We start from the raw sequence: 26,664 nt of genomic DNA on the forward strand, positions 1-26,664 counted from the left end.
TCATTGTTCCGTGGAGTTTTGTATTTTTCTCTTTGTGTTTGGGTGAATGTATCGGAGCATTGCTTCAGAGCTTCTTCCGTGGCGCACAATCTTTCGCAGTCCGCAGCGCCCTGTTGACTGAGGAGATTCACGTAAGGTTTTATGAACACCTCCATGAAGTGCGACACTCGAATATAGAGAAGAACTCCATCTTTCTTAGTACGTTCATTATAAACGGCGATGACGTATATCGAATCTACAGTTCATTGACGATTGAGCTCGTACATCACAGGACCACCGCTATCTCCCTGAAAAGAAGATAAAGAGTATAGGTGAAAAGTTTGTTACGAATCGTTTAAAGACAAGTGGTGACGCTCTGCTCTTGCACTTGTGCCTGTATGCATAGTGCACGCGCTGTACACTAGGGACACCGAACAATGGTTTTCCTTCCATCATTCGAACAACACAGAAGGGTGACATGTATCATTCTTCAATAGTCATGTAATATTATAAATACAGTACATGTCACGCATCCATGTCATGTTGCCACGTGGCACGTACCATGTAGTAACAAAAGATGCGGACGCGTTTCTGCCAGTGAGGCTGCTTGATCATTGGGGTACGGTAGCACCGCGTGCCCTTTTTGTGTGCGGGGTTCCGAGTGCATCGCGGGTCGGTATACAGGCAGGAACACCTGAAGCCTTGAAACATAATCAACAAAATTATAACGCGGTACAATGAGCGTTATAAGTTCCCAACATTAGCAGCGAGCCTTCAGCCTCGTTCACCCAGCTAATACATCTTAATCAAAATAGTCTGCGAAAATTGTCAGATGTGTGACGCTTCTGTCAGACATTGGTCGTACAAAAACAGTCTGCAGACATGTTCTAAGCATACATATGTATGAAGCAAACATGACTCGAACAGGCTTCTAAGGTGCTTAAGGCGTGTTGTCAGTTAGTCCTGCTATCATGTGGCGAACACCGCCCCTCTTGGGCAGCGTGATTGAACCGTACAGGGTATGACCGTGGATTTAGAGACGTTCAGAACGACACGGAACCGTACAGGGTGTCCGCTTTTTTCCATGTGTTTCTACTTAAAGCGTTCATTTCGAAAAGAAACAGGCACTGCGAGACCCCAAGAAGTCAAAGGTATTTGAACTCATTTATTAGCCCAAACCAACATTCACTCATTTCTCGTAGTTTGACATTTGGGAACGGGAGGAATGTGTCAGTCAATTTCCAACGCAGCGATGATTGCTTTGCGTTCTTAGCTCGTAATTATTTACCTATATGCGCTAAATATCATACATGACCTCGGGATACTGTCAAACTTATTAACGTTTTGCATTTCACGTATAATTACCATTTCTTTAATTATGAAGAGTGGAGAAACTGCAGGACAGGACAACATGAATCTCGCATTAACGTATTATTACTTTTATTGAAAAATGTTAATAGCTTTTTTAAAGTTTCGGGATTATTACGGGAAGTGGTAATACGTCGTTATACTCAAACTTTCTGGATTGTATTGTATTGTACTATATATTAAAAACAATTGCACGCACCCACAGGGGATGAAGTAGTGTTTTGAAGACGGTCGCGTTATTCCAAGCTCGCTGCTTGGATTATTTTTTTTTATTATTATCAGTCAGTCTGAATAGATTGAGCTCCAGACAAAGCTTGTAAGTTGACTTTTCCCATCCACGGTGTGGTCTGCCACACTGTGGTTTTCTCCGGTGCACGGGAATCGACCTCGCATGTCTTCTGGGCCACCCTCGCTACATTCAAGTCATCACGTCTCCACCGACCGGTACACTCGGTCTTCCTCCACCTATGCCAGCTCAATCGCTGGATCAGAAGGCAAGGACTCGCCCATAAAAACAGCTGAGGCTATTACTCCAGGTCAGCAATGTGCCACAGCCTCTTCGCGGCGGGTCATTGTGCCAACTAGTGACATAGAGCTTTCCGATTTTGACAAACCATACCAAAACGACGCAAAGAAAAAAAATCGAAAACAAAAAAGCTTTAAATCGAGCCTAAGTGCTGAGATAGTCTGCACTGCTGCAGAAGTGCCTGAAGAGCTTACTGGCATATTCACACCAATAGAGGAGAACCAAGTAATTACGTGGCTGAGCAGCCTGAGACTGTTCCTTGCTCTAGAGATGTTCCCTGAATGTATCTTGAGAATCAGGTAAAACAACCGCCTGAATCTCATTGATGTGGACGTAAAATATGGAAGGACGACACGAGGACTGCTACGCTACAAAGCGCTCGGGAAAATTAAAGTCAGAGTGTATGAAACTCTTCCCAGACATTACGCCACAGGTGCGATCTGGGACGTGGACATCACGCTAACTGATGATGAAATCTCCAAGAACCTAAGGTTTCCTGAAAACATTTATAGCCGTTCAGTTTTTTTTATATATATTTCTGCCTAGCAAGATGTTTGGTTGACTTTATGAAATCAATTTTGTCTATTCATAACCTCAAATTCGGAAATTTCATTTGTTTATTATAAGCTCAGAAGTTCTTTATAAACTTAAAGGAATTAAATATCATTATTTTCTTTCATGTACATAAAAAGTTTGTTCAATTGAATCAACGAGTAAAATACTGACCGCCTAACCAGCCAAGGGAAAGAAAACAAATGCAGTTAATTCACTTGCTGAACAAGCAATCTTAGTGGGAGTGAGAAATCCACTTAAAGTCTGATAATATTGATAGGGTCTTCTGAATACGTATACTTTTTTCTTAAGTTCTTTTTTTGTTTATTAGTAGGATAAAAATGCCTAACCAATTATTTATCATTATGTTCTAGATTTGATGAAAACTTTTGAATAATATCATATTGTGTTTTATCCTCAAGACAATTAGGAAAAGAGTGAATACAATATTCACCACGTAAAAAGAAGTTTATACTTAGAATCTGTGATGAATCAGAGAGCATATCTTTATTACTTGTTCTCATATACTTTAATATTTTTTTTTATCCGGGGGTAGACCAAAGGTATCGGAGAATTCCATATACTTTTGACAGATTAAAATAACAAAACCATATGAGTTCTAGAAAATGGAAAATGATAATTATTTTTCACACCAAACTTAATTATTCGTTTAGGCGACATATGTGTTGAAAATACACAACTAAATCTCAGTTTTTGTTTTAATAACTTAATAATATCTGTAGAACTTAGCGGTAACTTTATTAGTTTTTTTAACAAATTATCCTAACACCCTTGCTAGCAATTTTCTCAACAGCTTTCGCAGCTCCAGCCGCTGGGGCTCTTATTAAGGCCCCTTTGACAAGTGGCAGGTCTCTGGCTGCTAACACTGCTAAGACCCCAAAGACTGGCAAAAAAAACAAAAAAACCTTATTGTGTATTTTGACTTCTTAACTGTGGTTTACTGAACTTTATGTCCACAGGCTTACCCTTATTTAGTTTTTGAATTTGAGTGGAAGTAACAAACAATCTAGAATTTGCGAGATTAGCGGCCGCCGACGAAGTCTACGACGTTCTGGCAAATCCATCTCTAGCAATACCGTATGACCAACTGAAGAATGTTCTGCTCAGGCGCACCGAGGTTTAGGAACGCTCCCGCGTGCAGCAGCTTCTCTCGGCGGAAGAGCTCGGTGACCGGCGGCCAAGCTAGTTACTGCGGCGCATGACCCAGCTTCTTGGAGAGCGCGCTAACACTCTGGACGACGTATTCCTCCGCGAGCTGTTCTTTCAAAGGATTCCTTCCAATGGTCAGATGGTTTTGACAACAGTAACAACGTTGGACCTCACCGGACTTGCCACGCTGGCCGACGCAGTCATAGATGTGACCACTCCATCCATCGCCAATATTACCGTGACTCCACAGCAACCAATAGCCCTGGACTCTGTATCGGCCGCCAACAGCCAGCCTCCCCAGACCAACATCGAGCAACTTTGTCAACGTTTGGAGATCGTCATCGCAGCTGCACAAGCCCCCCCCCCCCCCCCCCCCCCCCCCCCCTCGTGTGTCACGTCGCAGGCGTTCGGCGTCCCGTCGGGCACGCGTCGAAAGCACGCGATAGCTGGGTCCTTCCGGGGTCTGCTACTACCAACGCCGCTTCTGTGCCAACGCCCGTCATTGCCTCCGCCCCTGTTCATGGCAGGGAAACAAGCCGGCCGACCTCTAGAGGTGACGAGTGGTCAGGGCCTTGACGAAGTTGGCTGTTCTACATGTGTGACCGAGTGATCACCAAGAACCGCTACCTTGTCGACGCCGGAGCCGAGATCAGCGCAGTTCCAGCAACGCGTTCCGACCGTTTCTTGATACCGATCTATTTTCTGCGCTCTGTAAACAACAGCACCATCCCAGTCTACCGAGAACGGTCGATTACCTTAAGACTTGACTTCCGGCGGGTTTTCCGGTAGGTTTTCTTGGTGGTCGATGTCAGTCAAGAAATTCTCGGCGCGGACGTTCTCAACCACTACAAGCTCCTCGTGGATGTTGGAAGCAGGTGACTGCTAGACTCTACCACGCGAAGTTCCATCCATGGTATCGCAACGGACGATAATGCAGTCTACACCTCTACCTACACGATCCCATAAGAAGCGTTCAAGACCTCGCTGAGTAAGTTTCCGAGTTTTGTTTAGTCACTTGATTGGACAAAACCCGTTTCGCACGACGTGCAACACCAGATCGTGACGACAGGACCACCTGTTTACTGTCGACTTCGCCGTCAAGCCCTAGAGTAGCCCCGCGATACTCACCGAGAGTTTGACCACATTTTGGTCAAACCGACGTTCTTGCATCGCATGTCAGTGCGTGAAAGGCCAGAGGCATCCGGTACCGCCATGTCGACAATTCCTCCAACCAGACAGCCGTTTCAACAAGATACATCAGGACATGGTCGGACCCCTACCGATTTCTCAGGGACAGCGCTACATCCTAACGTGCTTCCACAAATTTACACGATGGCCAGAGGCAATCCCACTGCCCGATATCACCACTGCCATCGTCGCTGAGGTGTTTATCGTCATACGGGTATCCTGTTTTGGCTGTCCCTCAGAGATTGTTACCGACAGGGGTCGACAATTTGAATCGACACTTTTTGCCGAGCCCACACGATTGCTGGAAACCAACCGCTTGAGAACGACTACCTACCACCCACAGTCAGACGGGATGGTCGAACGATTTCATCGACATTTGAAATCGGCTCTTGCAGCTTACGGTGGTTCCTCGGATGGGGTTCGTTCTCCTCCCCTTGCGCTTCTTGAAATCCAGACAACCTTGAAGGTGAACCTCGAATGCCCAACCGACGTACTTGTGTACGACAATGCACTTCGCTTGTCATCAGATTTTTTTTTTTTAAATAGAACTGCCTCAAAATGAAAAGCAGTTGGACTATGTAGAGGAACTTAAGCAATTTTTTTTATCAATTTGCGACCGGTGCCTACCCGGCATGTGACTTCTAAGTCTCACTATGTGACCCAAGATCTCCAAGACGTCACTCATGTTTTTGTAGGACAGGTGCAAAAAAAGCCACTACGCCCACATTACATGGGACCTTTTCCAGTGGTCGAAAACAGAAGCGACACGTTTGACCTGTGTGACAACAGCAAAAGCGACACCGTCGCTGTGAAATCACTGAAGCCGGCACATATTGAGCAAGCGCATGTGCAAGAAATAGCGTTAGCTGACATCGACCAGACGACAAAGAAACTTCGTTGCAACCGGATCTTTGTGTGATTTGATCGTTCGTCCAACTTCTCTCTAAGGAGGGGAAGGGGCATATCTGTAGGGACTGGACGCAACACTAGGCCCGTCCGGTCTCATGATTAGAAAAAGAGAAAAAAGACGCGCGTGAGCTATACACTTACGAGGATAAGTTCCTTTCTAGACACCACCGAAATAGAGCGCCTTTGAATCGCCCGTCCCCTGACCGGTCCTTTAACCACACCATCTTCTAAGATAACTCTTTTGTCATCCTGAACGGTTAGAGCTTTCATCACTACTATCTCGGTGTATAATAATTTTTCGACCTTGACACATTTTGGTTTATGCCTGCATCTTTTTATCTTATAATACTTTTTTGTAACCGACAAAGTATAGATCCTTTTTCACTACATATTATTAACTACTTTAACCTTATTTGATATTCCTGTATTATAAATTTATATCAATAACATTTTTTGTAAGTGCCACAAATTCCATTAGGATTGTGGTGGAGAATGAAGGAAAAGAACCGGGCATGACGAAGCTCGGGCAAAGACTATTTTTTTTATATCCGTCACGCGCGCTTGTCGCCTTTAAGCCCCGCGTTTCCGCATCTAAAGGACATATTTTTCTTTGTTGCTCTGTCACCGCATGACTCCCCTCTCCAGAGACGGAGTTGCTCCAACGAACAGTTTTCTGATGAAGTCTTGAAATGAAAGTCGCTGGTCAGCCGGAAGCTGCCTGCCTCGATGAGCATTGTTTTTCGGCGTCGAAACACAATGTTGGGATTGCCTCGAGGTAGGCCGGTTTGAGGTGGTCCGTGGCAACCACTTTCTGTCGTCCGTTAATCTTGATGGTGACACTTTTCTAATTTCTCGCAAGGACAAGATGTGGGCCGTTATAGGGTGGCTGAAGAGAGCGTCGTACTGCATCTGTCCCGAGAACAACATGAGTTGTTTCACAAAGGTATTTTTGTTAATGAATGGTTTGGTTCTTGCTTTTGCCCGGGTGGGTATTGGCCTGATTTTTCTGAAGATATTCTTTAGTCTCTTGACGTTTGGCTCGATCTTGGGAGGCGCTGCTGTGGGGTGCAAGGGAGTTGCCAACTCAACCGGCAAACGAAGTGAAGTGCAATAGCAGAGTTTGGCTGGGCTGCGAGCTAGGTCTTCTTTGACAGCTGCACGAAGACCAAGAAAAATAATGAGGAAGGGCCAACGAGTTGGATCTTGGTGAGCCATAATAGAAGCTTTCAGTTGACGGTGAAATCTCTCAACAAATGTCCATTGGCTTGCGGATAATAGGAATTTGTCCGTATGTGTGTGGTTTCTAGTAACTCAGAGAGGCATCTGAAAAGGGGCAATTTAAACTGTCGTCTCTTTTCTGTGACGACATCGATAGGTGTTCTGAAGCGCACAACCCAAGTTATAATGAAAGCTGATGCAACGGTCTCGGCTGTGATGTTTTGGATCGGTGTTGCCTCCGGCCAACGACTGAACCGGTCAACAACCGTGAAAAGGTATCGGTAGCCGTTGCAGGCTGGTGAAGGCCCGACCAGATCAATGTGGCCTTTTTCAAAACGGCTGTCGGGAGGCAGAAACTTGGCAAGTGGAGTTACAGTGTGCCGATGCGTTTTCGCTCGCAAACATGGCGAACATGCTCTTGCCCATTGTCGGACGTCGCTGTTCATACCCGGCGAGAAGTAGCGTTCCGCAGTCAGTTTTTGAGATGCTCGAATTCCAGGGTGAGCGAGAGAATGTGAAGAGTCGAAAACTCGTCGGTGTAATTAGCTCTGCAGGGACGAACGGGCGTTGTCTGCTTGTGGAAGTGTCACGCACAATGGTGATGTCTGACGAAAAATGAGGAACGTCCGTGAGCTGTAGAAAGGTTGAGAAGTGGCGTAGCTTCCTGAGCTCTTCGTCCTGTTACTGCAGTCTAGCGAACGTTTCCCGCGACAAATTGGGGGCGTTGACTGAAGCAATGCGACTAAGCGTGTCTGCAGAGATATTTTGCATGCCTTTGACATGTCGTATGTCTGTGGAATATTCTGCCAAGAAAGCGAGGTACCTGACCTCGCTTGGAGAGTAACTGGTTCTGTCAGCTTAGAAAATACGAGTCAACGGCTTGTGGTCCCCGACGATGATGAATTGGTGTCTTTCTAGAAAATATCAGAAATGCTTCACAGCCTAATAGACAGCTAATAGCTCTCGGCCAAAAGCGTTCTACCGTTTCTCGGTAGTGGTCAATTTCTTCGAGAAAAAAACAGAGCGGTTTTCATGCTCCACCAGGGTACTGCTGTACCACAGAACCGACAGTGACGCCGGAAGTGTCTACCATAATGCTTGTAAGAGCATCGTGTTGGGGATGTTCCAACAGTGTCGCATGGGCTAAACTAGTCTTAGCAGCGGAGAAAGTGTTATTGGCCTGTTGAGTCCAAGAGAGCTAGTATAGCTGCTGGAGACTTGTATTGCGTGAGCATTGCTTCAAGAGGTCGGAGGATGGTCGCGCAATGTGGTATTAAACGGCGGCAAAATTTTCCAACCCCCGAGAACAACGCAGTTGACGGAGGGATTCAGGGTGAGGAAATTCAGAGATGGGCCTTGGCTTTTGTCGTTAGTGGTCGAATGCCTGGTTTGTCCACCGTATCTCCTGAAAAGACCAGCGAAGGAACTCCGAACTCATACTTGTCCTCGTTTATGATGAGGTTGTAGCCTCGAAGGTATCTGAACAGGAGCCGGACAGAGGTGCTCCTTTGGTGATGTGCTTGCGACAAGAATATCGTTGACGTACGCGAAAACAAAAGTCCCCTTGTCACGACGTCGATAAATCTCTGAAAAGTTTATGCGGCATTTCTTAACCCAAATGGCATGCGAGTGAACTCAAACAGGCCAAATGGTGTCGTGATGGCCGTCTTGGGGATGTCTTTTGTGCTTACAGGAATTTGGTGGTATACTTTCGTGAGGTCTATTTCGGAAAAAAAGAAATAGTCGATCCTCTGATGTTGCACAGTAAAATCTTGAATGTTGGGCAATGGGTAGCGATCGGGAAGCGTGGCCAAATTTAAAGCACGGTAAACCCCACAAGTCCCCCAGACGCCAGTTCTCTTGGGAACCATGTGGAGGGGCGAAAACCAACAGCTCGAGGATGACCTAACGATTCCCATTTCCAAAATCTGTTCCAATTCTTGCCGGGCGATGCGAAGTTTCTCAGGGGATAATAGCCGGAGAACTGCATGAGTAGGCTGACTGCGGGTGATGATACGGTGTGCAAAGTCATGCGTCGCAGGTTTGGTTCAGTCAGGAGAGGCAGTCAAAATCGAGAATTCTTTGAATAGAGCATTTTATTGTAAAGGCGAACGATGAGATAGTTGTGAGCATGCCCATCAAGGAGAATTCGGTGGTAGATTCAGTGAGTTTCTTGTGTGCCATGTCAACTAAAAGTGTGAAATGTGATAAGAAGTCCGCACCCCGGATGACGTGGCTGACTGGTGCAACGAGAAATGCCCAACGAAATCTACGCCGAATGCCTAGTTGGACAGCAAGGGATCCTTCCCTTGTACACAGGGATGCTGCTGCCGTTTACTGCTCGTAGATAGCAGATGGGAGGGAAGCTTTTGACAGCGGTTTGCGACGGAAAAATACTGACGTCGGACCCTTTGTCGATGAGAAACTGAACATCTGACATTCCGTCTTTGAGGAAAAACAGGCGACTGTCAGAAGGTTTTGGATGAGCACTTGTCGCTGCTAGTGTTCCCTGGTTTCGTTCCCCGACCATCCACAAGGCTGCGCGCAGCGTTCTTCTCTAAAACCAAATTTGCAATGGTACCAGCAAGGTTGGACGTTTGGAGACTGGCTTCTTGAAGGGGAAAATTGTCGCGATTGTGATGTTCGGCTGGGAGATCGAGCAGAACGGGACAGGTTACGGGATCGCTGTGAATGACGAACAAAGGAGCTTGCGACGACTGTGGCTAGGTTCTTTAGTTCCTCCCGAAGGGCCGTCATATGTTCAGAGGAGGCGAATCTCTGCTATCGGGCTTCAGAGAGCTGATGCACGTTACCTTTGTGCAAAAAAGGCTGTGGTGGTACGACGGCTTGCAGTGCCAGAGCTGGCAGGGTCAAATCTGCTGCTCTTGTAACTAGCATCTAGACAGTAGAAGGAAATCGTTCTAGGAAAATTTATGTTATTAATGTCGCATGAAATGTCGCTGCGCGCTCGCCAAGCAGGGCTTACATGTGACGGAGTAACTGTGAAGGTCGCCGATCTCCGAGCTCTCCTGCTTCCAACAGCTGCTGTAGGCACTTGCGTTCCGAAACCGCCGTTCGGTCTAGGATTGCCGCTTTCAGCGTGTCTTACGGTGCAGCGGTGGGCGGATTTGAGAGAAGGTCGTAGACTTCCAATGCCACTTCGTTGGGGAGGGCAGCTACCAGGTGGCCGAAACGTGTCGCTTGTGATGTGACGTTCGAGACGCCGAATCGGGCTTCAACCTGCAGAAGCCTGATTTCCGGTGCTGTGGCTACAAGGGCGGAAGGCGTACAACCTAGTGGTTGAGGGTACGGGGAGGCTCGCCCGTGCGATCCGTTTCTTGCATGTTCGTGTCCATAGTTCTCGGGTCACCAGTGTGGTGGAGAAGCAAGGAAAGGGACCGGATACGACGAAGCTCGGGCCAAGACAATTTTTTTTCATCCGTCACGCGCGCTGGGCGCCTTTCAGCCCCGCGCTCCAGCATTCGATGGACGTCTTCTTCTTTGCTGCTCTGTCACCACAAAATATTTCCACTCAACTCATCTTTAAACTTACCTATTACATTTTATTACCCCCAGTAAATAGTTCATGATCTCTTGCATAATCCAAGGTATTAAAATACTTAATTTTTTTATATCTTTGCAGATGTCTTTATTATGAATGTCATATACTAACTATTTGTGTCTTTGTAAAGAATCTTTAACCCCTCAGTGTATTGCCTTTTCAAAAAAATATAGTGAAAGTCGTATATTAACTTTGTTGACAACTCTAGACTGACATTCCAATATATATTGGCTTGTCAGCAACTATTTTTGTTATGTGAAAGTGAATAGAAACCAAATCCGCACTGAATACTTTCTGGAGTTGAAATTCACTTTGTTTACAAGTTCTGGAAGCTTTTTGAGATCCAAAACTAATTCTATAAGCTGTTTGTTTCTTACGTTTTTTTAATTGTCTTTTGCATATACAGCATTGTTCATTAACTTAAAGAAATCTTTTTCAAAGGCATTTTTGCTTTGACTTCGATTTTTTGTTTAGGTATATGTAATCCTTTATAAAGGGTTTCTCTTTGAATTTAAGAATTCTGTGTATCTTGGTTACTTTTATCACAAGTTTAATGTATTTATTTAAGGCCCCGTAATGAACAACGTATTTTTTATCTTCTATTGTTAAGAGAAGTTTTCTGTTGATTATTTGGGAACAGTGGAAAATCATTATAATTATCGTGTGATGTTTTGGTATATTTAAGATCGACTTCGAGGATGTAACCATTTTTTTTTTGGATAAGGGCTCATGAAGATCTATAACCTCGAAACCATCATTAGGGTAACGGTTGGGATATGGCCCATCCATAAAAGTTATTTACATTGTAATCTGGTAAATATTTATTAATTGCTTTCGCATATCTGTGTTACATAGGCCATTCCACCTCTCATAACTTTTTCTATCGTAAGAAACATATCCATATTTTTAATCTTTTGAAGTTTGATTTTAGTCAATTTTAACATCGCGTCCCACTCTAAACTTGGAGTTGTTTAACATCTCGGAAGTTTGTTTCTTGTTTGAGATACAGGTCAGAGTACTCTCCTAGTGTTTTACAGTATTTTTATAGACGGGTAATCTTTTTTCGCATTCTTCATCATTTGTTTCATATCCTGTCATCTTACTTGTAAATTTATTTTTTTTAAAGAAGTTTGGCTTTATCATATTTTTCAATGGAATCTATTAATCTTAAGGAAATGCACCTTTTCGTAACACGATGTCATATTTGAGATATTTGGAGACCTCTCTTACTGTTCCTTAAATAGGTTTGAAATAAGTTAATTCAAACTTTTGTTCATAAAGTTAAAGTTATCTAGAAATATCAATTTTTCTTTTAGCTTTTCCGAGAATGATATATATTTTCTTTATTGTTTAGAAAAAGCTTCCAATCTGGTTTGTCATAATTTAGGTTTTTCTTTTAAATAACTACATGACAGTCATATCCGCATAAGTTTCTCGTTCTTTATCAAGAGGAATCATTTCTTTGTTTAACCCGAGTAAGTTATGAATTTCTTTAGCAATATTTGTGATCTTTTCACAAAATACCTTTGCAGCATTTTTACCTCGATAAACACGCAGTGGACGCTTTATATTACTGTAAACACTGACAACGTAAATTACAAAACTGGATGGTGTGTGATTTGGTATCTTGTTCCTGTATTCTCATCTTTAACCTGCATATCGTCTGAACTTCTAGAGCACATCTTGTATTCACATATCATGACTCACTTTTCCTCAAACAATTTTCTCTTCAGACATCAGCATGGCTCCGCAGGGGTTTCTCTTGCCAGACTCAGCTGTGCGAAATTGTTCACGAATTGTACACAAACCTTGAAAGTCGTGTACAAAGCGACGCCATTTTTCTGGACTTCTCAAAAGCGTTCATCGTGTTCCTCACCGACGTCTTCTCTCCAAGCTCTCATCACTGCACTTAGACCCCTTAGTACTTTCCTGGATTAATCATTTTCTTGCATCTTGCGTTCAATACAGTCACTAACGATCACGAATCAAGACTAACAAGCGTTACGTCAGGGGTTCCACAAGGTTCCGTTCTTGGCCCCCTGCTTTTTTAATCTTCATTAACGACCTTCCGTGTACCATCGCCTCAATAATTTGGCTTTCTGCAGATGACTCTGTTATATATAACAAGATTTCATCAGTAACAGACAACTTCCAACTTCAAAATGATCTAGAAAAAATTGGCCACTGGTGCAGAAAATGGTTGATGTCGCTCAACAAATTCAAGTGCAAATTAATCTAATTCAGCAGAAAGCAGTCCCTGTTAGCATATCAGTATACCATAGACAACGAAGTTATCGAACCAGTTTCCATGTACAAATATCTTGGCATCAGATTAACTACTAATTCTTCTTGGACAACCCACATTGAAATCATTTCTGCAGAAACGTCGAAGACTCTTGGATTCATGAGACGAAACTTACGAGAGACCCCTCCACACGTTCGACAGATGGCTTAGGAACATACATTAAACCTAAACTAGAGTATGCAGCATAGATTAGGAACCCACATCAATCATACCTTGTCGATACATTAGAAGCAGTGCAGAACCGGGCGACTCGTTTCATCTTATCATCATATGATCATTTCACCAGTGTTTCTACGTTAAAAAATAAACTCGGTCTAGCGCCTTTGCACTGCCGAAGGAAACTCTCCCGACTCTGCCTCCTTCACAAAATTTATTATCACTGCTCAGACATTAAGGACTCACTGCTGTCCCCCCCCCCACCCCAGAAAGAATATAATCTCGCTTCAATAACTCTGTGCTATCAAACGAATTTTTGGGTAAGATCAATGCTCTTAATTAATCCTTTCTTCCTCTATCCATTTCTAAATGGAACCAGTTGCCATCATCTTTAGTTAAAATTAACGACTCTACTGCATTCCTAAGTGCCCTTCAAATCCATCTTATATGAGTGTGCTACTTTGCTGTATTATATTTTGTATAACTTTTACTACACTTGTTTCTTCTTTCTTTGTATTATTCTCCATTAGTGCGTTTTTCTGTTGTTTTACGTTAATAAACTGCCCCTTCCCCTTTATGTAATGCCCTAACTGGGCTTTTAAGGTGAAATAAATGAAATAAATAAAATGAAAAATAAAATTGGCTGAAGAATCGGTTCAAAATCGTTTTTTTTTTTTGTGATTTTGAATCGTAAAAAGACGATTTCTCTGAGTTTACGAAAATACTTTTTGAATGCAATATGACAAGGTCTTGGTAATACGACTTTTCCAATTCCGGTATGTTTGCAAGTTTCTTTGTGATCATTCAAAATGTCTTCCTTCCTAGTTTGATAAACACATCGTTCGCATGTATACCCTTCCGTTATGTTCTGAGTGGGAGACTAATCTCCTTAGATTTTTTTATCCTACAATAGTGTTCTTTATAAAATAGGAGGTTTTCTATGCGTTTATAATAAGTTTTTTTTACCATTATAGAGTTCACCTACAGTGCCATCCAGGGCAAACACATTAATTTTTATTTTATTCTGTCTTTCAAACTTTATATGATCTTTGGCTGAAACCAACCGGAAATTCAATGCCGTCAAAATTTAGTTCATTTTTATAATCTTCGGATTTGGAAACTCTATAAATATGATCGTTTGCTGGGTGTAATGCTCAGAGCACAGCCTACATAAAGCAGTTATTGTCCGTATTTTGAACATTGATCACAGCCTTTTTAATCTTTATGTCATCTGGTAGAGGAATGTTTGTTGCCCCTTTCAATGGTTGCAATTTAGTGACTGCCATATTCATTCTAATTGCTTTTCGAAAGTTTCAACCGGGTCCTTCTAATTCACGTTATTGAAATGTGATGAGAACATCATTATGAATCGTTTTCTCAATCTAGGTTCTTCATGATATCAATCTTCGGAAGGACTATACCATACTCAATGATCTGGTCTTCTTTCTATTTCAACATCTAAACGAATGTTTACACGAATTTTCTCCTTTATTGTAATTGTCACACTTTCGAATATCTTTCGCATCGCGTTGTCTTGAAATAACTCGAGAGATTCATGAATGGTTAAGGATTCATCGAGGTTCTCATAGTATAAGTCTTACACACTGCTTTCTTGGGCCTCTGATGTCACTTCACACTTTCGATGTCTTTTTGAATTCCGTTCATGAAGGTCTTTGTGTAGGATTAATTTATCTGCTGACCGCATGTACATTTTATATATCTTCTTTTAGTCTTTTTGGGTTTTGATTTATCGCACGTATCATCGCTAAATACGGAAAAAAAGCGTAGACATTTTTCGTAGTCATCGTTCATAATAATTTCATGGACTATTTGTTCCTTTTTTTTCCTTTGGGTTTGTTATCTTCAACTCCTTAGCCAGAGGATAGAAGGCCTTTGAGCGGGAGATCTTTTTTTAAAGATTCCATTAATAAGATACATTTTTTTCGTATTTTTAAAATGCTGTTATTTCAAATGAAAACGTTTTATTTTATACAGTTCGTTTCTGATAAGGACTTATCGTGTTCGTTTCTCGGAAGTGAGCAGGAAGAACTCAATCAACTAAAAAAAAATTGACAGTCCGGGTGAAACCGGATATGGCGAAATCGGATAAGTTTTAAGCGCCGATGTTCCGTAATACCGATAGTTGACATGAACGGAGAGGATATACTTTGAACGATTTATAAAAAGGACGTGGTGAAATACGTTCCTACAGGGTGATTTTTGTATATTGTTTTTATGCTATTTCTTGAAGGTCATTTTTTGAAATCGGGGGAATGGGGGATGGTCCAGAACTCTCATTTTCTATTCTACCAACGTGTACAAGCCTGAGCTCTCTCTTCGCGATCTTATCTAGTTATACAGAATGAAATCGCTCTTCATACTCAGAGTTATCGGTTTCCGTTCGAACTGATTAAGACAAGCAGATTTGTAAGCATAATATAATTTTAAAACCAACTTGTCGGCTATTTTGAACGTATTACGTTAGTATGCATAAGCCTATTACATAATTGTATATTTGAATGTTTTAAGTTAATATCCGGCAAATGAGGCTAGGCGAGCACCCGGAGCTGAGGTGCGTGTGGCGGGGTATACATAAATTAATTTCTTTACGAACAGCCACGTCTGCACGTGGGACCCATGATGTGCACTGCACATGCTTGTAACCTACAAAAAAAAAAAATCTCAGGATGCATCTCAGGATCTCTGGCAGCCAGCGCCACCTGTCTATCGTGACGTCAGGGACAAGGGTTGATGTGTTTGTCGTGCCACGTTTTCAGAATTCGTCACAAAAAAGGATAACAAATTTATCTAAGTTTTGAGACTAACCTCGGAGCCACCAGCTGGTTCCAGGCTGGAGCAGCGTATATAGCTAGGGATTGCAACTTTCGCCTCATTGCTACACCCCTCTTGCGAGATGTAGCTAACTTGAGTTTCCAAGAGATTGACTTGTAGTGCTGGAATCAATAGGAAGCTTACTGACGACTGTGTCCTGTTATCTCCCTTTTTTTTTCACTTGCAAGCTTTTCGGCAAATTTATTACGGTCGTTTATTTCCCTGCTAGATGCAGAGACCTCAAACTTGTGAGTTTCATTTTTAGTTTCGTCGTTTGCTTCCTCGTCGGTATGATCTTCGTCAGTATCACTGATCTTCTTAATGTCTGAAATAAAACGTCTACAGCTAGAGGTCCATTTTGCGGTCAAGATAAGAGTCCCGAACAATAAACAAGGCATGTTGATAAATCTGTCCAGTTGAGATTGCCGGAGCGATACTCGTATACTCAAATATCATGACAGATATCTAGTCAAACATGCGAAAGAATCTGAGTGTTGATGTTCAATTTTTTCACACCGACGACAAGAAACGTGATGGAATACGGACACTTCTTTTTCGGTTGACCCTGTAGCCATAAACATTTATTTAGCAGATCGGTTTCTTTATGTTTCAATGTCGTAGAAACCTATAACTTCGAGCGTGTTGTTGATGGTGTAGTGCTAACCTAAAGCGATACACCACAGTAATAAGACGGTCCAAGTAAATGGGAATTGAAAAAGTGTGTATGGGGGAAAAGAACCTTGTAATTGTCAAACGTGTACAAATAAAATTCCCTCTCCAAAACGTGGTTATTTTACTTTCTCCTATAGGTTTCTGAGAACTTAAAGTATATTCTTCACCTTCGTCACGTAGATCGCTATATAAATCCAATTTTGCACGTAACGTGCTCTAAGTTACTCTTATGTCTTGCTTACAATTGTTACCTTACTAAATTTTTAAATATTTTTTTCCTTTTGTGAACATAAAAGTCACCGTCAACTCAGAAAGGAAAATTATACGAATTCGGAGGTGTATTCACTTTTGAATCATGATGTAACTACAACCCCGAACAAGTGCAAAGATCGGGCCATCTAGGTGTGGCACCTGTTGATATCGCACAGAAAAAAAAAGGAATACTACCCGTTACCCAACCAAAAAAAAAAAAAAAAGTATATTTTTATTTTGTTTAATTACTTCATCGTCATTTGAGCTGTCAGCTACTTGAGATTTGAAGTGACGAGAAACGTTAGAGTGATAAACATTATGAATAATCACGCTTTCTTTTTCTTTCGCAAAGGCAAGCGATTAGAACAGTTTTAACTTACCCATACCCTATCCTGCTATGTAGAGGGTAGCGTTGAGACATACGTCTTGAAAATCTTTGAGAAGACAAATAGGCTTGGTAAGTTCGTTGAATTTCACTCTTTCTTTCAGCCTCAAAATACCGAGATCTACCTGAAATCAGTACGCGTGTTTTCTGTTGTTTTGTTCGCGCAATTATTCTTCGCGCGTATTTATTTTATTTCTTTTCTACGTACCGGCAAAGCGAAGCAGTTACCCAGTTCACGTGGGGCACATATCTGTTCTATGTTTCCGCACTCCATTTCGGCTTCACTTGTTACACCGGAAGAATTCTGCTGGGAAGTGGTGTTAATCTCTTGTTCGTAGTAGTCGGGCTTGCACCTTTTTCTTGTTCCGAAGCAAACTGTAGGTCCGTGATGTTAGCGTGCCTTAAAACCAAACACAATAAACACAACTCGAAAAAAAAAAGAAGCTACTAATCATTCTAACTTTCAACAATATTCCGTGGTAGAGGTTGTAGTGGAATATAGCGCTGAATATTCTATTTTCATCATATAGCTTTTTGTACTGGGGTAGATAACAGTATCCCACCATCCGAACGCTTCGACACCTCATAGCTAAAAATGTTTGTTGGCACGACTACCCGTGCCACGTGCGGTTTCAAACTTTGGTAAAATATCCTACTACAGTTATCCCTTCAAGATATAAACACAATGCGTGAAACAGGCATTGACGTGCGTTAGCGAAACAGTGCATGAAGCGAGCTGACGAGCTGAGGTATCCAAGGTCTGCGCGTTCTGTCCCAGCATGTCCTACCCGTGACGTCACGAACGATGATGATGATAGCTAGAGAGCGCCCTCCTGTAGTTTGCACACGCCGCCATTAAAGCAGAAAGCGAAAAAGATGTTGGTCTTTTTACGTCCAATCGATTAACGAAGTCGAGGATGTTTGGTTTAGGTGTTCATGACCCCATGCCACAGCCATTAGAGCGGCAATATTGAAGCTTTTGGGACTGCCACAAGATGACTGTGACTTTTGAAAAGGGTCTATTGCAAGCATGACGCCCTGACTTGTGCACCATGTGTATAAGCACGCGCATCTTGCGCGTGAACATATCTTGGGCAAGCTTGCAATTGCACTAGCTTGTTCACATGAGCAAAGACATGGCGGCGGGCAGTCGCTTTTCTTACAATTCTCTATGCACCTTTTCCACAAGGGCGCGGTCATCTTGAATTCCGTCGCTTCTGCTATGCATTAAAACATCGTTTTGATCTCTCTACGCTGTTGGAATTCCTTCACGAGAGATCCGTGATTGTTACAATTCTTGTTTTGCCTCATCTATATTATCTCGCTTATTTCAGATTGAAATGTTTTATTCTTTTTTCGTACCGCATACCAGATAAGGAACCGACATAAATGAGAACGAAGGTAAGCGAAAAATATCAGGCAAAACTTCGCTCTCAAAGATTAGCTCACAACAAAGTATGTAGGATACATGAATCAACGTTAACGTACTACGACATTCACAAAATTCGTCACCTCTCATCATAATGAACCATCTAGAAAAACAACAACAAATCCTGTTATAGCCCACACCGTATAAAATTTCAGCTGTTAAACATATCTAAGCAGAGGACTTCGATTAGAAAAATGGACTGGAAGTTAGAATACACGCACCAGCTTCTAAGAGTTCACTGAAATTTGAGACAGCAGTTAGTGTAGTTGGGTGGAGGTAAGACGGCAGTGTGTATCAGACACAGTGTTTCTTCCTTTCTATTGCAAGCAGTCAGGAGACAATTTTCACCAAAAGTGTTGGTAGTAAACTACGATGGACATTCAAACGTAACGGACTGAGCAGTATATGTGTACAAGCTTTAGCTTTCGATGCACCCTTAGCTTTCGATACGCTAAACGGTAGTGTAAAATGTAGCGTTGTTTCAGTCTTAATTAGCGTACCATGTGCGTGCTCACACTATATTTTATGCAACGTCAAACTCCACCCGTTTGCACCTGTTTTCATTTTTGCACACCACTACTTGCGCGCATATATCACCAAGTGAAGACGTGTACATTGTCTAAATTCGGTGCAAAAGCTATCTACAGACAAAGAACCTTTGCCTGGACAGTCATTGAATGTATCAGTAAACTCGCATTAAAATTAATTCTTATCATTTATTGATCTGAGTTAATTTTAACCTTGGTATCTTTTGTTATGACTCCCGCGCCAGTCCTACTTTGGGTTCACCAAGCTCAATATCTAAACCTGAGTGTCATTTTTTGTATTTTTCAATCTCGTGGTTTTGGTCAAAATAAACACTCAGCTACCTAAATGAGGCACCTGACCGTCCAAAAGATAGTTCTTTTGTTTTGATTTTTGAGGTATTTAATTCATCAAGCTAGAACTTTGGAAACCCAAGTCTATCGCGCCATCACGCTTTCCTGGAAATTCCACAAAGAGTCAAACACATGCACGACAAAAGGGCCGGCCCGTTATTTAAATCTAATCGCATTAAAATATATGTAATTGGCCTCCGAAATCCCCGCGGGGTGCTAACGACGCACAGGCCATTCCACATTTTTCAACGCGTTAGTTGTTTTGTTGTGTATGTGTTTCGCCATTTGGCCAAGGACGATTTTCGCGTTTTGTTCTGACCACATACGCTGGAGACGTGAGCTCGGGGCGTAGGCAACTAGCCTTTTTGCACGTAAACTGCCGCGGCCGTGCGCGTCCCAAAGAAAGCTCGTGCAGCGAAAAACAAGCAAAGGACCGGGGATGTCGATTTCAGGATATAAAAAAATACCCCAATGTATCGAAGCGCCACCACACACGATTTCTCGCATTGATGTACAGGTCTGGAAGGCGATCCCACCACCATCTGTTGGTTCAGACTCACACTTCCGGATGAGGAAGCAAAATACCACTTTTGAACCACGCACGTTACTGCGATATCAGTATGCTCTTGAAGAAGTCGATGTTACACAAGCAAGTTTCACGCCATTACTGAAATTAATAAAAGCGGAGTTACAAAAAAGCAGACTTCGCGCGCGTGCAAAAGAAAAAAGAGGAGAGCGTCCTAGCGCAAATAAAGGTGATTTCGGTGACGTTATATACGGTGCACGAATTTCGATTGTTACCGTCAGGACGACTAACGTTTTCTGCGACTTTTACGATAAAGGCCGGCCCCCGCTGGACCATCTTGCAACTCCTTCCATTTTCCAAAGTCCACTATCTTTTTATGTTGAAGCGAAGCAACGCCGGCGTGTTCGCTGTTCCTCTTGCTTTTATGTTTTAGAGCGCAGCTCTTCGGGGCACGTTTCCGGCTTGAGCGGCGTCGGCGTCGGCGTAACCTCAAGGTCACGTGACCCCCCGAGGTCATGTGACCCCCCGAGGTCACGTGAGCCCCCTCCCCCCGAGGTCAGGTGACCCCCCCGGAGGAGATTGAAGAATGAGGGGAGGAGGAGGAGGGGTATACCCTCCCTTCAGTACCCTTCCCTCCTCCTCCTCAAGAGCTGCGCTCTAATTCGGTGTTACAGGGAGTTGTAAACGGCTTTGACTTTTTTTTGTTCCTTTTTTTCTTTATATTGTTGACTTGACTTTAGAACCATCACTTATGTTGCTTTGCCTTGTTTGGCTTAGTTTTTACTCCCTTTCCTTCACTTCGACGCTTACTACCGTCGTTTCGGCTGCTACGCTATGCCCGGACTTTTTGAGGGCCGTTTGCAATTTTGTTGTTGTTTTCTTTCACTGCCATCTGCGATAACCATCTAGTTTCGCTTTCGATTGAGTTTCTAATCCCAAATCTTCATATGTGCGTTTCGATGTTTATTATATATATTAAAACGTTTAATCTTGTTATACATTTCCTATTCGGATTTTATTTCTGTACGCGGGTAAATCTGCTATGGGTCATCGTTTGTTGATCAACCGGCCGCCTTCGGGCATACACTAGCGCATTCTTGGAGATGGCAGGCATGCCATTTGTTGCTTACCACTGCAAAAACAAGTTTTTTTGTTTGTTTTTTTGCGATGTGGTGGGAAATTGTTCTTCCGTTTCCCGCAGACCGAATAAATGTGAGCAATTAAGTTACTGCAGCATTCAAATTAAACTGGAAGAGCTATTCAAGTCTGGCTTAAAAAATTGCTACTGACACCTCAACAGACGATTATGACAATTCCTCGGAGATTGCGAAGAACTTCACGGACGACAGACCAGATGCACAACTGGACACTCAGTTCTATGTAGCCGGGAAACCTGTCCGATCTGTCATCATGCTTGCTAAGTCCAACTGCGATCAGAAATACGGAACACCTTGAAAGACATTCTGGTGAAGAACAAGAAATATTCGCATGCGAATATGACGCCACCTTTCGACGTAGCTTGTCACCTAACTGCTAACATCAGCCGTACCTTCGACACACTTCACGGATATATTGCACCAGACAAAAGTTCAGCTGAAGGCGGGCTTGAGTCCGCTGATGGACACTCGAAACAAAGGCACGGTGCGCAAAGATTGCCTGGACACGTACGTCAACAAGAACTTGAATGCACTTTTGAACGGCATCGTCGAGCCAGCAAACAAAAAACCTGCCAAAGTCACTGGGAAAAGAAATGCAAAAGCGAAAAAGGTCACACACTGCTTGCACGTACTATCGGGGAAAAATGAAATGCGAACAGAGGAGCGCGTGGCTCGCGGTACAGGCTGCGCCGCCTGGAAGTGAACCTAGGGGCGACGGTGCGTGGCCTACTCCGACGTGTTCACACCCCTCCCTCTGCGCTCCCCAAGCTTCGGCAGTGCGCCTCTTAGTGCGCTGAAAGCTGTCACCGCTATCTTTGCCTGCTCGGCGAGTGCGGCGAGCTTCTTTGCATCGCACGCGCTGAGCCAGCAAAGATAGCGGTGATAGCTTTCAGCGCACTAAGAGGCGCACTGCCGAAGCTTGGGGAGCGCAGATGGAGGGGCGTGAACACGTCGGAGTAGGCCACGCACCCTCGCTCCTAGGCTCACTTCCAGGCGGCGCAGCCTGTACCGCGAGCCACGCGCTCCTCTGTTCGGATTTCATTTTTTCCCGATAGTACCAAGTTGCTGCTTGCGACTCTTAGTTAGCGGGCAGTGCGAGCTGGACTACGTTATTCCTTTCCCCTACTCTGTTATTAGTTCCTACCAACGCCGTGAAAGGAAATAAACAAACGTGTAACAAGCAGCTGAAAAAAAGTAATTTCTTTTCCGATTACTTTTGTCCTCTTGCTTCCGCTTTGTTTGTTGGGGACTTAACACTTATGGCGACCACCACCTGCGGAACAATCGTCATCGTTAATGGAGTTACTTTGCCGCGTGATTTTTATCTTTGTACCGTCTCCTAACTCCCTAGCTTTATCCGCTCTTGTTCGAGACTGTTAACTATTTTTTTATTTTTGTCTGGGATGGGGACCCTAGCTGTCTTTCCTGCATAGTTCGGAAAGTGTTTGCACGGTCATTTTTCTCGTTACTTTTTATTCTTTTTATGCTGCAGTGGCTGGTGCGCTTGCTCTGGTAATCTTAACATGTTGTTTGCGCACGTTTTAATTCCTCACGTTTTTAGGTAAGAAATTGTGACAGATTGGTTTGTAACAGATCAACGTCAACCTCTTACGACGTAGTTCGAGTAGCTAAATGCCTCTTTCCGCTTCCCAGATTATGATCCACTGAGTGTCGTCTGAGACCGCTAAATAAACTGCTCTATCTTTGTTTGTGCGCGCGTTGTTATTTGATTGTCGTTGCAGTTGCGATCATTGGATTCCGCTTTGCAAGCGGACTGGCTGTAATTAATTGTTTCAGTTGGGGGAGCGATACGGTGCTCGCAATGCTTGAGGACATCGTGGAGCCTTTACTTTTCCACTGCGTCATCTGCTTCCGTAGACTCCGAATCCGCTAGAGGCGCCACTGTTGGGTTCGCCGGCGCTCCTATGGGTTTTTGGAGGAGTTTCCAGTATTAGCCTTGAGATCGACCTAGAGGTGGCGCTACTGTCGCGCCATCATCATCATCATCAAAGTGGGGATAGAAGCGCTGTCGCCCCATAGGCTTTCCACGTTCGCGCGCGCGATGGTGTATATTCTTGCATTTGTTTTGTCGTATAGGGAGTATTCACCGGACGCCATATTTGAGGGCGATGTTTAGAGCGCATGCACGGAACGAGCTCACGTTAATAGGCTGCTAAGGCCGGTAATCTTGGTGGTGCGGAATCCACGTGGCGAAAGAACTGTGGAAGCACGCTGTCAGCAACCGCTGAGCAGTCGCGCACACAGCTATGGCCGCCAGTGAATACTCTCTATAGTATCGCTGAGAAAACAGTTTTAGCGGAAAAGGGTTCGGTACCGCTCGTTGTTTCAGCGAAGATCAAATCGTGTTACTAGCGTACGACCTAAATTTAAATAATCACTCGTGTGCATGCGTCGTCTGCTCTAGGCAGACGACGAGGGATGCCTGTCTCCTGGTGAACTGCACTATTTATGTTAAATATTTGTTTCTTTTAAAATAGATGAATAGGTTCACCAGCTTGGCAATTCGACAAAACAATGAATTCCAACCCAGATTACTTAGTATTGGTACTGTGGGATGTAAAAGCGCAGGTTCTATGCATTTTGTTTTCACTTTTAGCTTTTGCAGTAATATAACTGTTTGGCATGAAAAGAAGTTATTTCTATATTGGAACTTAGCCTGCTATTAAGTTCCGCTGCAGACAATGGTTTCCTTTACTGTGCCATGGTGTGGGTACGTCTTTCGGAGTCGGAACAATTCCACTACGTTGCTATGAGGAGAGAGCCTCTTTTGGTTACGACCCGCAAACTGTTCGTTGGCAGGACAACTGAAACAAGCGAAACAAACTATTCTAATATATCTGCCGCGAGTGGAACAAACCAGTGTAACCGAGTAACGCAGTAGCGTGCGTGTTCTTTTCTCGGTAGTGTGAGTTCACCCGCTTCAATTTTCTCGGTGAGGACTGCGGATGTCAAAAGGCGAACATTATAAATATATTGCTGAATAATCTTCTATTCAAACATAATAGACTCTCCAACTCCTACAAACGACCCGCACCACGACACAGACAGCATCGGTCGCAGCAACATTCTTTTACTGATGAGGGCTAGTGTCTCTCACGAGGCTTTTTGATCACCGTCCGCCTAACGCATATCAGAACTGGCAGTTCATCAACGAACCTTAAGATTATTTGAGTGATTGTTTAATGGACCTTTTCCAAATACCGACGGCACCAGGCGGTGGCTGCACGAACTAAAAATCGAGGAAGTGACCTACCTGCGCTACCATCGATAATGGGAGCTACGTTACCAGTTGCTTCGCTCTCTGAGCAGCGTCGCGTGCCCAACCGCCCAACGCAACGAGGTAGGCCTAGCGCGACTTTAAAGAAGGAAATCCGTAGCGTCCACCCAAACGTCGTGTTTTTCTTTCCGTCCACTTTCTTTTTTTGTGTAACACAATTATATATATGCTGCAATTACGTGTTCTACTCGTCGATTTACAGCCTCATTCCGAATTTCCTCGATTTTTTCGTGCCGACTTCCACCGCTTGGCATCGGGCGCTCGCGCGTGCGCAGAACGCTTCTCGGAAAAGGTCCATTGCGATTTTCTTTTTGCCGTTGAATCGGAATCTCGTGCTGAAGAAAATCAGAAAAAGAAAGAAGAAAAAAAGAAGAAAGAACATTAAAGAGAAGGGCGGACAAGACTCTTCCCAACTGGAAGCAAACATTCTTCCCTTTATTAATATAATTGCAAAAATACTCCAAAAGCCGGGAGACGTCATAATTAAAATAAGTACACCGACTTGACATAACAGAAAAAACAACTTCATTAGACGTTTCGCCTCCCATGCGGGAGGCATCATCAGTAGTTACACAGCAAATGCAGGGTTCAACCTAAACTCAACGCTATTTATCACGAATGTCCGTGTAAGCTTCGTGGAGAGGGCCGCGGTTTTTGTTGCACACGGATGTGTCCCTGCGAAGAAACCACGATTCTAGAAGCTTTCGGGGCCCCCATCTGTCCTCTCTCGCCAAGGTCGTCGCGGCCGGAAAGTCGAAAGAATGCCCCATTGTCCACGCATGGTCCACCAGTTCAGTCTTCAGTCGCGTCGCGTGGGATGCGTACGTGACGTCACGCTTGTGTTCTTTGAGTCTGGTATCTCTCCTCCGTCCGGTTTCACCAATGTAGGATGCTGGGCAGTTACTGCAGGGAATCTTGTAGATAACGCCTCTTTGGACGTTCGCCGGGGTTGGGTCCTTTGGTTTGGAAACGGAATTTCCAATAGTTCTGTATGGCTTGAAAACAGTTCGGATGCCAAGGGGCCTCAAAGCGCGACTAAGAGGTTCGGAGACTCCTTTGACATAGGGGATGCACACTACATTCTTATCTCTTTCCCTTTCTCACGGTTCCACATTTTGTTTCATTTTGTTTTTGACCTCGTCAACAAAACGCCTCGGGTAGTGACGTTTCACCAAAGCTCCCTGTAAATGAGTCATCTCATTTGCGCCATGGAGCTCATTAGATGACACGGTATTTGATCTCTGTACAAACGATTAATATTACCCTTACCAGCACGCTCCCCATTCCAAGTAAGTAAGAAATGCCCGCTTTAATATTTTTGATGTATTTATTTGTTCCAGGGCACATGCTTGCACGGTAAACCATTGCAGCATGCTTGTGATTGCCATCGAGGGTGATTATTCTATCCTTCAACCAGCTCCCCATTCCAAGTAAGTAAGAAATGCCCGCTTTAATATTTTTGATGTATTTATTTGTTCCAGGGCACATGCTTGCACGGTAAACCATTGCAGCATGTTTGTGATTGCCATCGAGGGTGATTATTCTGTTTAATTAATAACTTAAAAATGTATTTAATTTAAAAGCCTTTCCTTGACGAAAATAATCCCCGGAGAAGGGGAACAAGAGGGACAAAGGACAAACACAAATCTCCGAACACAGCTAGGTGAGTGGTGCGCGACCGAAAAAATCCGCCTGGTCCAACTCGCTTGCACCTCTGCATTTAATTACATTATAAACGTAGCGTTTCTTTGCTCATATTTTTTTTAGGCATCACAACGTGAAGTTTAAAATGGGAATGCAATGTAGCATTTATGACTTAGAAAAAATAGTAAATACAATGTGTACTTTTAACGTCTTTCGTGTAATATGACTGAAGAATAATCAATTAACAAATTCATTGATTGATTAGTCTATTAAAGGGTGGTGATCAGTAGGGTTAATTTTTTAATGAAACCCTATCTCCAATCAAGATTCAATGTTTTATGAAAGCTATGGATTGTGCGAGATAAAAATACGTAAGACCAAAAGTTTTACAAACCACACCATTCAGATTATAGGAACATCCTACTTAATATTTATCGCTTTGCTGAATTTCCACGCGTGTGGAACGATACAACACAGAAACAACAACAAAAACATCAAACATTTAATAAGGAGAGTCCAGCGCAGCCGCAAACGGGCTTGCATCGTCCAGATCCATGCTTCTGAACGTGCGCCCGTAGCAGACGACGCACGGCGGTATCCCCGCTTTCGCATAGCGGGGATACCTCGTTCCCTACAGAATGGAGGGAACGAGGAAGGG

General features: G+C 43.5%; 1 pseudogene; it reads right to left on the reverse strand.

Moving 5' to 3' along the window:
• On the reverse strand, positions 1-25,646 carry LOC115320999 (annotated as a pseudogene).
• Between the last annotated feature and the right edge of the window lie 1,018 nt (positions 25,647-26,664).

The sequence above is a fragment of the Ixodes scapularis genome, unplaced genomic scaffold (assembly GCF_016920785.2).
Source record: "Ixodes scapularis isolate PalLabHiFi unplaced genomic scaffold, ASM1692078v2 PGA_scaffold1__304_contigs__length_218370807, whole genome shotgun sequence".
NCBI classification, from domain to species: domain Eukaryota; kingdom Metazoa; phylum Arthropoda; class Arachnida; order Ixodida; family Ixodidae; genus Ixodes; species Ixodes scapularis.